Source organism: Chenopodium album, chromosome 27, assembly GCF_948465745.1.
Source record: "Chenopodium album chromosome 27, dcCheAlbu1.1, whole genome shotgun sequence".
In the NCBI taxonomy this organism is placed as follows: domain Eukaryota; kingdom Viridiplantae; phylum Streptophyta; class Magnoliopsida; order Caryophyllales; family Amaranthaceae; genus Chenopodium; species Chenopodium album.
In genome coordinates, this window is record NC_137860.1 from 21,047,033 (window position 1) to 21,054,880 (window position 7,848).

Below are 7,848 nucleotides of genomic sequence, written 5' to 3' on the forward strand. Positions count from 1 at the left end.
AATACATCAAAATATTTTTGAATTTTTTCACTTTTTCAACTTTTTTTTTTTTTTTACTTGAACTTGTAATGTCCTTGCCTTTTGCTAAATTCGGACGGCTTTTTCTATAATGCAATTTATTAGTCCATGCCTTTTATGAAGTAGGACGGCTTTTTCTCAAACATTTGCCATTATTCACAAAGAAAACATTATCACAAGCTTGCACTCATAAAAACCAAATCTCCAACTTATCCACCACAAACTCCATCATAAATGATCAATTTGCTTCACAAAAACCAAATAAAAAGAAAATGAAACAAAAGGTCAAAGAACTAAAAATGTGGCTTGAAAAGAAGGTATAAGGCCCAAATGGTTGCAAGAAGGCAAATGTAAACCCAAAAACAAAGAAAATAACAAATTATACTAAAAATGAAGAATACCACCCCGAAAAATGTGCCTTTATCCTTCCTAGATAGCTCGGTCTCGGGTTTAAGAATCATACATCAAGCTTTATAGATTAGGTTTGCATAGTCAAGGATCCACGCCGCTCATACAAAGTAGGTTGAAGGCTTGAAAAACAATGAACCTCACATGGATGTAGCAAAAACTCACTAATGGTGTCAAATTGACTATAGGGAGCAACTACCAAGCATGCCACAAACAAGTAGAATCTGGCTTCATGATCCTCCTAGTTCAAACCAACTACCCTAGCATACACCTATCCTAGAGTCAATCGAACATAGTCTCAAACCGTGCATACCTTTACCACCTAGGAAGAAAATCATGCAAAAGACAAAGTCCAATGTATAAAGTCCAATTCAAAAAGAAATAAAAATGAAAAATATGCCTCAAAATCATACCACAAATAAGAAAAGGAAAATAAGAGAAAATAAAAGAAAAGAAAAATAAAAGAAAATAAGAGAAAAGAAATGGAAACTTAGAAAAAGGAAAATAGGAGAAAAATTATGAAATGGACTAGAAAGCAAGTTAAACACATAAAAATCCCAATCGACAAACAAGTGATCGATCAACATCATCGTCATCGATCCCAAACACATTACGTGTTAACAAGCATTCATCCTCGAACCATTCAACTTCCCCTAAACTAATCCTAATCTATGCAACCAAAGATAAATAAAGAGAAAAATTAGAAAGGTCTCACCGGGCTCCAAGCTTAGCAAAAATAAACGAGGCAAGTAGAAACCACCTTCGTTGCATTCCAAGACCAAAAGCATCTTCAAGAGACTAAGTGAGAAAAAAGAAAAATAAAAGAAGCTATAAACAAAGAAAATGGTTAGTAACTTCAAAACAAAGAAAAGAAAATAACAAATAAAAGGAAACTAAACTAAGCAAAAAGTATAAATAACTAAGCAAAACAAGAGCTAAACTATCAAAGAATAAAAGAAATAAAGGAAAGAAAATCTAGGAAAGCAAGAAAGTAACTAAGTAACTAGAGAACTAAGTTAAACTACAAGATTTGGATTTTAGGGATTTGGATCAAAGGGTTTTGGATTGAAGGGATTTGGATACAAGGGAGCAACCACAACAACAACATCATAGTCAAAGCATCATCACAACAACAAGTAACCAAGCAAACCGGGCAAGCATACAAGCTACAAGAAAAGTAGCATAGAGATCAAGAAAAAGAAGCAAACCAAACAAGAAGAGCAAAAGAAACAAACAAGCAACCAAGGTATGTACACAACAACAAGTATTGGCTACCGAGCATAGTCTTAGTTCCCCCAAGCTAAATAAAGATACATCTCAACATCCCAAACAATACAAAACAAGCATAAAAAATATAAGGGATGGAGGCAAAAAGCACAAAAAGCATAAGGGAACTAATGACTACTACCATCACCACCACCACTACCACTAGGCCCGGCCCCATTGGGGTCAATGTTGCCCACGGGGTCATCGAAGGATGGAGGTGGATAAAGCTCCCATCCTCCGGTGAAACCCTCAGGCCACCCATAATGCCCCTTGAAAAGCTCTTGGTTGCCAAGGAGCAAGAGGGGTGAAGTTGTCGAGCAAACGTAGTTCGTAGGGGTTGTTGTCATGCACATGGGGGTAGTTAGGATCACCCCTATAGTCGCATCCACCGGGAGCCTTGTAATCGTAATTACCTTGCTCGTCCGGATAGAAGCGACGCTCGGTACCGGGCTCGGAAGGACCCGGCCAATACGGATGCCTGTAAGAAGGTATAGGACCTTGTTGGGGCGGAAAATAAGGATAGTTAACCGGGGGAACAATGTTCCCGCGGTTAACTTTCGCATCATAGAGTTGTTGTTGTTGTATAAACATACCTTGTTGCATCTCCGAGATACCTCTCATTTGGTTGTAGACGGCCTCAAAGTCTTGATCATACATGCCATCTAAACGGATTTGCAATCCGCTCATTTGCTCACTAAGAGCCTTCATGTCGGCATTCTCATAAATATGTTGCCCTTGTTGTTCTTGCTCATGAGGAACTTGTTGTTGTGGAATTTGTTGTTGTTGTTGTTGACGTTGTTGTTGTCGTTGTTGTTGTTGTTGTTGAACTCTTTGGAATTCCTCATCATCATCATCTTCATCATCCTCTTCGGAGTCAAAGTTTGGGCGCCGAAAGGACCTAGGAACATGCCACACATTCTCGGTGTTGATCCGGTGCAAGGAAGTTAACCCGGGGTTGGGCAAGAAGCACCAATGCTCGTTGTTCCGCAACCACTCATACTTTCCATCTTCATAGCTCTTTGAGATAAATTGCACTTGCCCCAATTGTTTCAAATCAAGATAAAGGGTAGTGTTATCTCCAACCTCTTTGCAAAAAGGCAAGTAGTGGTCTAGGTGAAGACGAGTCAAGAGCCTTGTTACCATGCCCCCACATGGTATCTCTCCCGTGCTCTGCCTCTCAAGTCAACACAATATTGGGCAAATATGTATCCCAAGTTCAAACGGCCACGATATTCCGGGCGGGTGGCCAACCAAAGTACTTTAAGCTCCAATTTGCTCATTTTTCCCAACTCTTGTTTGGGAAACACAACGTACCCCAAAAGGCGGTGTACTTTCCGAAGACAAGGTTGGTACACCGATGAGATCTTGGCCTTATTCGTGATGAACTCATTGCGCCCCGAAATATCCTCCCACCAAGAGTTGTGATCATACTCCGGGAAGATGTACGGCTCCACATTTAGAATATCCCCATGAGGATCAAAATCCAATGCCGCATTGAATTCTTCCAACGAATGATCGAAGAAATGGCTGAAGATTTGAAATCGCACCCGATATTGCCCTCCCATGGGCACAATCTCTAAGGTAGCCAAGAATTCCAAAGTTGGCTCCCTATAGGTGCGGTAGGCGTTGGTGATGAAAGTCCACATTCTCAAATTAAGGAGCAAAGACCTCACATCCTCATCTATCCCTAAATTTGTCATGTCTCGTTGGAGATAGTGGCGGGTCGGCTTTAGGGTTCTTTCTTCTTTGAATTGTTGGTATATGGTCTTTTGTTCGGGAGTGAGGTTTTTCTTTTTGGGTAGAGGGGTTGGTGAACGAGTTTGAGAGGAGGGTGAAGATGTGCTTGGTCGAGAAGAAGTGCTAGGTCAGGAAGATGTACTAGGTCGGGGTTCTTCGATGGAAACATCAATTTTTCGCTTTTTGGTGACCTTTTTGAAGATTTTAAACATTTTGAGGCTAGGATAATCACCAAATCAAACAATCAAGAACAATACCAATATTCCAAGGAACACCACACCAAGAACCACACCTTACTTCCAAAATTTTCAATACACAAGACCACACTTTCTTCAACCAAGATCAATCCAATCAAACCAATAACACCAAATAACCAAGAACAACCTCCTTCAACAATTCAATGAACAACCAAACAACCAATACCAACTTCAACAACTTACTACCAAAATTCCAAATTTCAAACTCAAGAATTATCAACCAAAAATGATGACAAGAGCTACAAAATCAACAAACAACACAATATTATGCAATTTTAAGCATCAAATATCACAAAATCTCATCTAAAATCAATATCAAGCATCAAAAATCACAAAACCCATACTACTACTGTTCATGCTCATATAAAAAATTCAATTAGCAAATATATGATATAATTAACAAAATTGAAGTAAGGAAATATGATTATACTATACAAGAAGCAAGATTGAGCAAGTTAGAGCCACCAATTCCAAACATACACAAAAGCTCCAATTTTTGCCCAACAATGGAGGAGAGAGATTAAGGGTTTATTTGGGTCAAATTGTGTGAAATTTGATGAGTAGAATGGTTTGTGAGTGAATTTGGAGTGAAATTAATGGAAATTTGATGAAGATTTGATGGTGAATGGAGGTGAGAAGGGTGCGTGCATAAGGGTTTGAGAGGGGGTACGCTCGTGAGATATGAAGGAGGAATGAGAAAATGAAAGAGGAAGGAAGAAGAAGGAGAAATAAGGAGGAGAACGGCCAGCTATGTGCGGTCGCACTCACCTTATGTGCTCCCGCACCAGTCAGGTGTGCGGCCGCACATCCTGCTGGTGCGCCCGCACATAAGGCTCACCCCTTCTTTTTTTTTTCTTTCTTTGATGCTCACTGACCACTTGGGTGCGTACATAAATCATGATGGTGATGAACACCAACATAGGCAGTAGCAAAATACATTTTTAGTGAGCTTAAAGTTAGAGATTCATGTACCCACCACAAGAACTCACTAGGCATCAACTTCCTTCAATTTTCAAAGCATGAATTTCCTAACTTACCTCCCTAAAATTCTTACCCCTTTTACCTCAAATTTCGATTGGAATCGAACAAAACCATGATAAGCGCCGCAAACACCTTCCATTCATCATGCTATCTTGAAGAAATCCAATTCCGAAAAGTTCATCCTAAAAATCCAAACAAGTAGAAAAGTGAAAGAAAAGAAAAGGTAATAAAAGAGAGAAAAACAAGAAAAAATTCAAAAATCAAAAAGAAAGGTAAGAAACTCCGGGTTGCCTCCCGGGAAGCGCTTGGTTAAGGTCCTAAGCTCGACCCTTCTTCCAAATCATGGAGGGTCAAAGAACACCACCTTCTTCAAGGTAGTAGAAAGAGCAAAATCCTCTTCATTCTTAAGAAACCCCCTATTGTTGCTTGATGAAACTTCCATGAAATTCTTCTCAAATTCACATTTTTCTTTTCTCAACTTTTTCCTCTTTCTCAACTTCTTTGAATCACGAGCCTTCTTCTTTGGCTTTTTGTTCGATGTAGATGGAACTTCAACATCCACAACCATAGAAACTTTCTTTTCTTCTTGAGAAATAAGCTCAAACCAACTTGGAATCTCAACTTCCTCCTCATCCTTTAGCTTGGGAATCACAATTTCTTCTTCACTAACCTTCATGCTATCAAAACTTGCAAGAACATTATCAAAATTCTTAAGAGCATTGTTAGTAGAAGAATCAATCATGCATACATTATCAATAGAACGAGAGAAACTAGCACATATTATATCTTGCACAAAAGATAGAGACTCATGCATTGGTTTCAACTTAAAACTCTCCTCTTGCTTACCACATCTCAAAGTAATGCGGCCTCCTTTCACATCTATCAAAGCTCCCGAGGTAGCTAAGAAAGGTCTCCCTAAGATGATAGGAATATGTTCATCTTCCTCAATCTCTAAGACCACAAAATCTACGGGAAAAACAAACTCTCCAATCTTAAGCGGTACATCCTCAACTCTCCCCTTAGGAATCTTGATAGATCGATCGGCTAATTGAAGGGTTATATTGGATGGTAGAAGCTCACCTAAATCAAGTCTTTTGAAAATCGAATAAGGCATGATACTCACACTAGCTCCTAGATCACATAGAGCATTCTCAAACATCATTTTCTTGATCTTGCAAGGAATTGAAAAGTTTCCCGGATCCTCCATTTTCTCCGGAAGCTCATCATGGATAAGTGCACTAAAACATTTCCCTCCTTCCACCAAATTGCCCTCATTAAATTCTTCCTTCTCCTCTAGAATCTCCCTATGAAACTTAGAGTACCTAGGCATTTGGGGAATTGGCTCGGTAAAAGGTGTGGAAACATGAACTTCCTTAAGAACTTCAGGGAACTTCCCAAATTGCTCATCCATTTTAAACCTTAATAATTTTTTGGGGGTAAGGTAGATCGGGAAATCTCTCCTCCTCACAAATCTTCTCAACAACATTCTTTTCTTTTTCCTCCTCCTCACAATAGACCTCCTTGGACTCAACCCTTTCAACTTCATTCTCCAAGGCACTCCTCTCATCTTCTCCCTCCATTGAACAAGAAACTCCCTCACTAAGGTCACTCCCACAACTAGTGGTAATAGAATATACGGGTTTCTTCAGTTCAACACCTTGGGAAGGCAAAGAAAAAGGACTAGCATAGTCCTTGAAGGTGTTTGCTAGTTGGTTATTTGAGTCTCAAGCATCTTATTGTGAGTCATCATCTCATTGAACTTCTTATCACTAACCGCCATGTAGGTGTTAATGATCTTAGTTTGATTGTCAATCAATTCTTCCAAGTTTGTTTTAAAAGATGATGGTTGGGAATAAGAATTCTCACCATGTGGTTGGGACTTTGGAGCAAAACCGAAATGGGGGTCCTCTTTTATTATTGTTTTGGAAATTTCCCCTATTTTTGTTGTTGTTCCAACTTCCTCTACCTTGACTATTGTCATTGTTTTGGTAATGGTTACCAAAACCTTGAGATTGGTTTTGATTGCCATACCCATGGCTAGCATTTTTATTATTATAACCTTGATGGTTATAGTTGCCTCGGAAACCTTGGTTTCCTTGGTTCCTATATCCCCCATTGTTATAATTATCAAAACCACTTCCTTTAGGGTGAGAATTTCTATTACCAAAATTCTTAGGTCCTTCAAACCTTTGACCACCATTAGCATTAGACACAAAGTTCACATGTTCACATTCATTATTTTCAACATCATCACATCCATCAACAAAAGCTTGTGAACACATAGAAAAATCATGATCATAGGAACCACATAGATCACAAAACACACAACCACTTAGCATGTTATTAGAAGTAGAAGGAGAAGAGTTAGAGATTGTACCTCTCCCTTTGGTTTGGGAGGGAAGACTTAAAGAATTCACGGTCACACTCTCAAGCTTTGCTTTGATTGATGTCATCTCCTTCCCTAGATTTGAAATTTGAGAAGACAAATTGTTGATTGCATTGAGGTGATCTACCGAATAGATCGTTGAGCCACTCTTGCTTGTAGACTCTCTCTCTCCTTCTTGCCAATCTCTATAATATGTCACCACATCCTCAATAATGTCCACCACTTCTTCTTCGGTCTTGTTCATGATAGGACCACCGGCCCCTCCATCAAGGAATGACTTGCCTTGGGGACTTAAACCACCATAGAAGATTTGGATCACTTGGTATGTTGGGATTCCGTGGTGAGGACATTCTCTTTGATACTCTTTAAATCTCTCCCATGCTTCGTAAAGGCTTTCATTTGGCTTTTGCTTGAACCCTTGAATTAAGGCTCTTGCCTCCGTCGTCTTCTTTTGTGGGTAGAAACGGGACAAGAAGGCCTTTGTGACATCATCCCATGTTCTCAAGGAGTTGGGCTTCATTTCTTTGTCTAGCCACTCCAAAGATCTTCCTATGAGAGAGAAGGGGAACAACTTGAGGCGGATAAACTCTTGAGAAACTCCATTGACTTTGATGGTGTTGCAATATTTTTCAAACTCTTTAAGATGGTTCAATGGGCTCTCATTCTTAGCCCCACTATATTGTCTCCTCTCAATTAAGGTGATCATTGCCGGCCGAATTTCAAAGTCGTTTGCCGGTGTTGTAGGTGGAGCTATGCCGCTCTCATACCTATATGCACCGGGCACTCCTAGCTCTT

At 39.6% G+C, this 7,848-nt stretch overlaps 1 pseudogene; it reads left to right on the plus strand.

The window, feature by feature from the left end:
• Nucleotides 1-7,385: 7,385 nt before the first annotated feature.
• On the plus strand, nucleotides 7,386-7,484 carry LOC145621685 (small nucleolar RNA R71; annotated as a pseudogene).
• The last annotated feature ends 364 nt before the right edge of the window (nucleotides 7,485-7,848 follow it).